A 9,699-nucleotide genomic window follows, 5' to 3' on the forward strand; every position below is an offset into this window, starting at 1 on the left:
AACATTTTTTTAGGGACCACATCATATTTGAAGTCACTTTGAGGGGTCTTTATGACAGAAAATACCCAAAAGTGACACCGTTCTAAAAACTGCACCCCTCAAGGTGCTCAAAACCACATTGAAGAACTTTATTAACCCTTCAGGTGCTTCACAGGAATTTTTGGAATGTGGAAGAAAAAAATTAACATTTAACTTTTTTCACAAAAATGTTACTTTAGACCAAATTTTTTTTCTTTTCACAGGGGTAACAGGAAAAAATGGACCCCAAATTTTTTTGTGCAATTTCTCTTGAGTGTGCTGATACCCCATATGTGAGGGAAAACCACTGTTTGGGCGCACGGCAGGGCTCGGAAAGGAAGGAGCGCCATTAGACTTTTTGAATGTAAAATTTGTCTGAATAATTAGCAGACACCATGTTGCGTTTGGAGAGCTCCTGATGTGACTAAACAGTGGAACCCCCCCACAAGTGACACCATTTTGGAAACTAGACCCCTTAGGGAACATATCTAGATGTGTGGTGAGCACCTTGAACCCCAAGGTGCTTCACAGAAGTTTATAATATTGAGCTGTAAAAATAAAATTTTCACATTTTTCCCACAAAAACGTTTTTCATCCCTTAATTTTCCATTATCATAATGGTAATAGGATAAATTGCACCATGAAATTTGTTGTGCAATTTCTCCTGAACACGCCGATACCCCATATGTGGGGGAAAACCACTGTTTGGGCGCACGGCAGGGTTTGGAAGGGAAGGAGCGCCATTTGACTTTTTGAATGTAAAATTTGTCTGAATAATTAGCAGACGCCATGTTGCGTTTGGAGAGCCCCTGATGTTCCTAAACAGTGGAAACCCCCCACAAGTGACACCATTTTGGAAACTAGACCCCTTAGGGAACATATCTAGATGTGTGGTGAGCACCTTGAACCCCAAGGTGCTTCACAGAAGTTTATAATATTGAGCTGTAAAAATAAAATTTTCACATTTTTACCGCAAAAACGTTTTTCATCCCTTAATTTTGCATTATCATAAGGGTAATTGGATAAATTGCACCATGAAATTTGTTGTGCAATTTCTCCTGAACACGCCGATACCCCATATGTGGAGGCAAACCACTGTTTGGGCGCACGGCAGGGCTCGGAAGGGAAGGAGCGCCATTTGACTTTTTGAATGTAAAATTTGTTTGAATAATTAGCGGACGCCATGTTGCATTTGGGGAGCCCCTGATGTGCCTAAACAGTGGAAACCCCCCACAAGTGACACCATTTTGGAAACTAGACCCCTTAGGGAACTTATCTAGATGTGTGGTGAGCACCTTAAACCCCAAGGTGCTTCACAGAAGTTTATAATAATCAGCTGTAAAAATAAAATTTTCACATTTTTCCCGCAAAAACGTTTTTCATCCCTTAATTTTGCATTATCATAAGGGTAATAGGATAAATTGCACCATGAAGTTTGTTGTACAATTTCTCCTGAACACGCCGATACCCCATATGTGGAGGCAAACCACTGTTTGGGCGCACGGCAGGGCTCGGAAGGGAAGGAGCGCCATTTGACTTTTTGAATGTAAAATTTGTTTGAATAATTAGCGGACGCCATGTTGCATTTGGGGAGCCCCTGATGTGCCTAAACAGTGGAAACCCCCCACAAGTGACACCATTTTGGAAACTAGACCCCTTAGGGAACTTATCTAGATATGTGGTGAGCACCTTGCACCCCCAGCTGCTTCACAGAAGTTTATAATATTAAGCCATAAAAATAAAATTTTCACATTTTTCCCACAAAAAATGTTTTCCTTTCCCTAATTTTGTACTATCATAAGGGTAACAGGATAAATTGCACCATGAAATTTGTTGTTCAATTTCTCCTGAACACGCCGATACCCCATATGTGGGGGAAAACCACTGCTTTGGTGTACGGCAGGGTTCGGAAGAGAAAGGAGCGCTAAGTTGGCTGGGATAGGCAGCAGACACCATGTCACATTTGAAGAGTCGCTGACATGCCGAAACAGCAGAAACCCCCACAATTGACCCCATTTTGTAAACTACACCTCTCAAGGAATTCATCTAGGGAAGTAGTGAGTATTTTTTAATTTTTAAATTTATACCATTGGGCAGTGAAAAAAAGCATAATTAGATTTTTACCACAAAAAAATGTTTTACCCTCAGATTTTACATTTTCACACAGGGCAATGGGTAAAAATGGTGCCGAAATGTGTCACACAATTTCTTCTAAAAGTGGCAATACCCCATATGTGGCTGTATCGTACCGCTCAGCCATATGGCGAGATCTGGGGGGGACGGAGTGCTTTTTGACAATTGGAGAACAAATTATTGTAGAATAGGCATTTGGATTTGGGAGCACAAAATTTTTTGAATTTCTTTTGGGGGGCAAGGGCCATTTCGCTTTTCCAGAGCCTTTCTGCTACCAGTAACTTGGAAGTCACTTATATTTTTAACAGATGACAGATCTGAGTGGGGACTAGCTTTTTTTGAGGACTGAGTTGAAGCTTTTATTGGGAACATTTTACGTAACATTTATCCGGCGCTCTAGGCTGAGCACTTACATCGGGGTTTCCATCTAAATTTCCAAGTGATGTAATTCAGATGAAACCCCTGCGGGATCCATTCACTGTAATGAGGCAGCAGAGTTACTCTGGACTCCGTCTGGCCTCTGTTTAGCGGTGTCCTTTTTTTCAGAAGTGCACAAAACTGTGGCCAACCGCACTTTTATGCACGCCTAAAACAAATGACACCGTGGGATCACAGGCCAGACGGCATCCACAGTGGCCTATATCTGCCTCATTACAGGGAATCTTCCGTCATGGGTTCCGGCTGAATCACATATTTCAGAGATTTACATGGAAACTCTGGCGTAAGTGCTCAGCGCAGAGCGCAGGATAAATGTGTGCCGAGCCATACTGCGATCTTTGGGAGACATAATAAACAAATCAGTAGCAGGTGAAGAATTGGTTTTATTTATTTTTACGCCGTTCCTAGTGTGATATAACTGATTAGATTACTTTATTCTTCGGGTCGGTGCGATTACAGAGAGATACCAGATTTATATCGGGTTTTTATGACTGACAGCTGTCACACACTAAGAGACGCTTTTTTTTTGCAAAATCTAGTTTTTGCATCGCCATATTTTGAGAGCTATAATTTTTCCATATTTCGGCCGACAGAGTCATGTGATGGCTTGTTTTTTGCGGGACGAGTTGACATTTTTATTGGTACCATTTGTGGGTACGTGACATTTTTTGATCACTTTCTATTCCGTTTTTTGGGAGGTAAAATTAACAAAAACCAACAATTCAGGAATTGTTTTTAGAGGGTTTTTTTTATGCCGTTCTGCGTGTGGTAAAAGTGATCAGGCAGCGTTATTCTTCGGGTCAGTACGTTTACAGCGATACTACACTTACTGTATATTTTTTTATGTTTTGGCGCTTTTACACAATAAAACAATTTTATAGAAAAAATATTTTTTTTGCATTGCTTTATTCTGAGAGGTATAACTTTTTTATTTTTTGGCTGATGGAGCAGTATAGCGGCTTGATTTTTGTGGAACAAGATGACATTTTCAGCGGTACCATTTCTATTTCCATTTTGCTTTTTGATTGCATTTTTTTCCACTTTTTGTTTGGCGATATGAGGAAAAAGCATAGTTTTTTGCTCCGTTTTTTATTTATTTTTATTACGGTGTACACATAAGGAGTTAATTAGTGTGACAGTTTTATAGCTCGGGTTGTTTCGGACGCGGCAATACCAAATATGTGTACTTTTTTATTTTTGCATAAATATATGGATTTATCGGTTTAATATTTTATTTATTTATTTTTATTTATTTTGTATTTTTTTTTTAACAGTTTCAAAACATTTTTTTTTACTTTTTTTTACATTTTTACTTAGTCCCTGTATGGGACATTAATTTTTATTTTTCTGATCCCTGATCTCATGTAATGTAATAGACATGTGTTACATTATATGAGATCTTCACTGACTGTTTCACAGTCTCCTGTCTGGCATCAGCTACAGGCTGAAGCCAGACAGGAAGGACACCATACATGGCAGAGCTGGAGGCGGTCATGTGACCTCCAGCTGCCATAGCAACGCCAGGTCCTGAAAGCAATCAAGGGGTCGTCGGAGAGGTAAGTGGACGACCCCCTCTCCTCCTGCTGTCTTCTATATATGCCGTGATCACTATAGATCGCGGCATATAGAAGACAGCAAAGGGTTAACATCACTGGGACCTGATCTAATCAGGTCCCGATGATGTTCCCTGTCAGAGCTAACGCTCTGCACCGCTCTCACAGCGCTTGCAGGACCCTGGGGGTCCTGAGCACTGCGAGACCACCCACCATTTTTAAACGTCCGCGCTGCACAGAGCCCAGGCAGCGCGGACGTTTATCTACAGTGGGCGGTCGGGAAGCGGTTAAATACCTGGCCTGTAGGTAAGTAGTTTGAACAGCAAACTGGTGTGAATTGCTTCACTGACACACTAAAAGAGATTTTTAATGGTGGCCAGAAATGGCAGTATTTTCTGACAACGTATATCTGATCCGTGTGACGGAGAAAACAGAGTTTTAAATACCTGGCCTGTAGGTAAGTAGTTTGAACAGCAAACTGGTGTGAATTGCTTCAATGACACACTAAAGGAAATTTTTAATGGAGGCCAGAAATGGCAGTATTTTCTGACAACGTATATGTGATTTGTGAGATGGAGAAAACAGAGTTTTAAATACCTGGCCTGTAGGTAAGTAGTTTGAAGAGCAAACTGGTGTGAATTGCTTCACTGACACACTGAAAGAAATTTTTAATGGAGGCCAGAAATGGCAGTATTTTCTGACAACGTATATGTGATCCTTTTGACGGAGAAAATACAGTTTTAAATAGCTGGATTTCTAGCGCTGTAATATTGAAAGGACCTGGCTGTATTCTGCAGTGCCAAAAAGCAAATGGCGCAAAAAAAAAAAAAAAACGGTGTTCACTGGATTGCTTTTTAAACAAATAATGAGGATTAAGATCCAAAAAAAGTATTCCTGGTCCCTGAGACCTGGGCCTTTGTATAGAAATATCTAACAGCAGCAGAAGGCAGAATTGGAATGGAGCCTCTTGTGCTATATGCACTGCAGTCTGCTATATACCCTGCCTGCCTGCCTATATACACTGCCTGCCTGATATCTCTGCAGATGGATTTGTTAGTCCTCAAAAGGACTGTTTGTTGAGATGGATATGTGTAATGTACGGTTTTTCTCCCTACACTACCTAATACACAAGCAAATCTCTCCCTGACGCAGCAGCACCTCTCCCTACTCTGCCTGATTCCGGAGTGACTGTGATGAGCACAGCGGCGCCAGGTCTGATATAGACCTGATGACGCTGTGCGGCCAGCCAATCACTGTAATGCCACAACCAACATGGCTACGGCATTACAGTGAGTGGCGGGCAATCCCTGCATGTTGATTGGCACTCTAAAGAGGTGTCACGGGTGTGTTGCCACGAAGATCGTCACGAGTACACAGCCTGACTTCTCGCAGCTGACTTGTTGGTGCTTTGTGTTTTCTCGGCAGTGTAGGAGTTAATTCTCTCTCTCTCTGGGCTAGCTGAGCTCCAGCCTCGCCCAGCTGCAATCAATGCTTCTTTAGTGAGACTCCTTTATATTCCTGCAGGTCTGTTTGGGAGGTGTCGGTGAAAGCTTTTCATTCAGACTTACAGAGCGGATCGTGGTGTTTGGAGTTGCTGAGATAAGTGTATTTGGAAGTGTTTTTTCCCTTTCCTCGCTTTATCATTTATCTCCTTTCCCGTTGGTGTTCCCTCTGTTGTAGTTGTGTAGAAGTTGTATGCAAGGTGGTTTTGGTTTTTCCCTTGTACTGTCTCGTTCGTCTAAATACTGTGTGTGGGCATATTATTTCTGGTTCCCTATTGTTGTGATCGGGGTCCTTCTCAGGACTAGATTACTTAGGTGCAGGGATCCTCAGGAGGTAGGGGTTACGCTGGCGGCCTGGACCTCTGTACCTTTAACAGTACCTCCAGGTTGAGGGGTTAGTCAGGGTCCCAGCTTAGGGTCAGCTTAGGCCCCCTACCTCCAGTATTCTGTGACAGTGTGACATTTTCACCGACCCACTTAGTTTTCTCCAGCTACCATGGATCCAGTAGCCGGTCTAGCTCGGCAGTTGCATTGTTTGTCCATGGGGCTGGCGGACGTTAAGTCCAAGGTTTTGCATCCTCTGGAGCAAGCCGGACCAGAACCTAAAGTAGCTCTCCCTGACAAGTTCACTGGGGGGCGGGACAAGTTTTTTGTTTTCCGGGAGGCATGCAAATTGTACTTTCGGCTGCGGCCTCGGTCATCGGGCAGTGAAGAACAAAGGGTGGGAATTGTCATCTCGCTCCTACAAGGGGACCCTCAATCTTGGGCGTTCTCTCTTCCCCCAAGCTCCCCGGTTCTCCAGTCAGTGGATAGGTTTTTCGCTGCTCTGGGACTCGTATATGATGACCCAGATCGGATCTCCCTTGCTGAGTCTAAGTTACGTAGGATTCAGCAGGGAGATCGTCCGGCGGAGGAATTCTGTTCGGAGTTCCGTAGGTGGGCCACGGACACCCAGTGGAATGACCCGGCTCTTAGGAGCCAGTTTTGTCATGGTTTATCCGACAAATTACAGGATGTGTTGGCACAGTATGACTCTCCCGCGTCACTGGAAGCCGCTATGGCCCTTGCTATTCGTGTTGACAGACGGCTTCGGGAGAGGTGCGGGATAACTCTACCCCCTGTAATGTCTCCACCTCCTACAAGGTCCCCTCATATGGTGGTTCCCCTGGCCAGTCCGGAGGAGCCTATGCAATTAGGAGGGACATCATTTCGGGGAAGGGGACCGGTGGTGTGCCATAAGACAGGAAGGTGTTTCCTCTGCGGGAAAAAGGGACATTTTATTGGGGGGTGTCCATCCCGTCCCTTGCAGAGTAAAGAGTCGTCGAAAAAACTGTTGATCCCAGGTTGTGTGGTGGACGGCAATCTGGGAGTAGGTATTTCGTCCCTAGGTTCGTCTCAGTTTCTCGTACCGGCGGAGGTGGTGGTGGGTACGAGAACTGAGAGGATATCTGTTCTTCTGGATAGTGGGGCCGGGGCTAATCTGGTTGATGCTCGGTTTGCCCGGGTTCAAGGTATGCGATTGAGTGAGTTGGCTAAACCCATCCCCATATTCTCGATCGATGCCAGGCCTCTCGGTCAGGGAAGTTTTTTGCAAGCTGTGCATGGTGTAAAACTTCAAGTGGGGGCAATACATAAAGAACTGTTGTCTTGCTACGTGTTGGAGGGTCTTCCCACTCCTATAGTGTTGGGCCTTCCTTGGTTAGCTAAGCATAACCCGGTTATTAATTGGCAAACCAGAGAGATAAGCCAATGGAGTAAATTCTGTAATAAAAACTGCATGAACACGGTCATCGGTGCGGTTACTCCTTGGGTCTTACCTCCATTTCTGGCGGACTTTGAGGATGTATTCTCGGAGAATGGGTGTCAGGAACTACCTCCTCATCGCGAGTATGACTGTTCTGTAAAACTGCTCCCTGAGGCCAAGTTACCTAAAGCTAGGTTGTATAACCTTTCTGGTCCTGAGAGGCAGGCCATGAAGGATTATATTTCTGAAAGTCTGGCTAAGGGGCATATTAGACCTTCATCTTCACCGGTGGCCGCGGGGTTCTTCTTTGTTAAGAAGAAAGATGGAGGCCTACGCCCTTGCCTGGATTTCCGTGAACTTAATCGGATTACGGTCCGAGATCCGTATCCGCTCCCACTTATTCCCGATCTCTTTAATCAGATCGTGGGCGCCAAATGGTTCTCTAAGTTGGATCTCAGGGGGGCGTACAATCTGATTAGGATGAAGGAGGGGGATGAGTGGAAGACGGCTTTTAACACTCCGGAGGGGCATTATGAGAACCTTGTCATGCCATTCGGTCTGACTAATGCCCCGGCGGTGTTTCAACACTTTGTTAATGATATTTTTCGCCACCTGGTGGGACAGTTTGTTGTCATATATCTGGATGATATCTTAATTTACTCGCCGGATCTGGTGTCTCATCAGGAGCACGTTAGACAGGTGTTACAGATCTTGCGGGATAATAAACTGTATGCCAAGTGGGAAAAGTGTGTGTTCGCCGTACAGGAACTCCAGTTTTTAGGCTTCCTGGTTTCAGCGTCCGGTTTTCGTATGGACCCTGGGAAAGTGCGGGCAGTTCTTGAGTGGGATCGGCCGGAGAATCTTAAGGCACTACAACGTTTCCTGGGGTTTGCTAACTATTACCGGAAGTTCATTCGTAATTTCTCGTCCATGGTTAAGCCTCTCACAGACATGACTAAAAAGGGGACGGATTTTTCTAGGTGGTCTGACAAGGCTTGTCAAGCATTCTCCTCCTTGAAAAAATGTTTTGCCTCGGCACCCATACTCATTCAACCTGATGCGTCTCAGCCATTCTTTGTAGAGGTAGACGCTTCCGAGGTAGGGGTGGGAGCAGTATTGTCACAGGGTTCGTCCCCTGGTAAGTGGCATCCGTGCGCCTTTTTCTCTAAAAAGTTGTCGTCCGCTGAGAGGAATTACGATGTCGGCAATAGGGAACTCTTGGCCATTAAGTTAGCTTTTGAGGAGTGGCGCCATTTTTTGGAGGGGGCAGTTCATCCGGTCACCGTCATCACCGATCACAAGAACCTGCTATATCTGGAGTCCGCTAAACGTCTGAATCCCAGACAAGCTAGGTGGTCATTGTTTTTTACCAGGTTTAATTTCGTCGTTACATATCGTCCTGGGTCTAAAAATGTAAAGGCGGATGCCTTATCTCGCAGTTTCCCTGGGGCCGGGAATACGGACGACCCGATTCCTATTCTTCAGGAGGGGGTGGTGGTTTCGGCAGTATGCTCTGAGCTGGAGGAGGAGATATTGGAGGCTCAGGGGGACGCCCCTGTTGGACCTTCGGGGAGACTGTTCGTTCCAGATCAGTTGCGACAAAAGGTGATCGAGGCACACCATAACTCAGTTTTTGCAGGACACCCGGGGAGTAAAGCAACTGTGGATCTCCTCTCGCGTCGGTTTTGGTGGCCTAACTTACATAAAGAGGTGGTAACTTTTGTCGCGTCCTGTGGGGTTTGTGCGCGCTCTAAGACCTCACATACCCGTCCGTCTGGGGCCCTCTTACCTTTGAAGATCCCGGAGCGTCCTTGGACTCATCTGTCTATGGACTTTATTACGGACCTCCCTCCGTCTTCGGGTAAAACGGTCATACTCGTTGTAGTGGACAGGTTCAGCAAGATGGCACATTTTATCGCTCTTCCGGCTCTCCCTAATGCTAAAACTCTTGCGCAGGTGTTCATTGGGGAGATTGTGAGGCTTCACGGGGTACCCTCCGAGGTGGTGTCTGATCGGGGGTCTCAGTTTGTGTCCAAGTTCTGGAAGGCGTTTTGTGCTCGGCGGGGGATGCATTTGTCATTCTCGTCGGCTTTTCATCCTCAGACCAATGGTCAGACGGAACGTATGAACCAGAGCTTGGAGACATATCTTCGGTGTTTTGTGTCAGAGAACCAGGAGGACTGGGCTTCTTTCCTACCTCTGGCAGAGTTTGCTCTCAATAATAGGCAGAGCGAGTCCACTGGTAAGTCCCCGTTTTTTGGGGCATATGGTTTTCACCCCCAGTTTTGTACTTTCAGTAGGGGGGGCTCTT

This window comes from Phyllobates terribilis, unplaced genomic scaffold, assembly GCF_046119375.1.
Source record: "Phyllobates terribilis strain yellow unplaced genomic scaffold, ASM4611937v1 Scaffold_1__5_contigs__length_1240528914, whole genome shotgun sequence".
NCBI lineage: Eukaryota > Metazoa > Chordata > Amphibia > Anura > Dendrobatidae > Phyllobates > Phyllobates terribilis.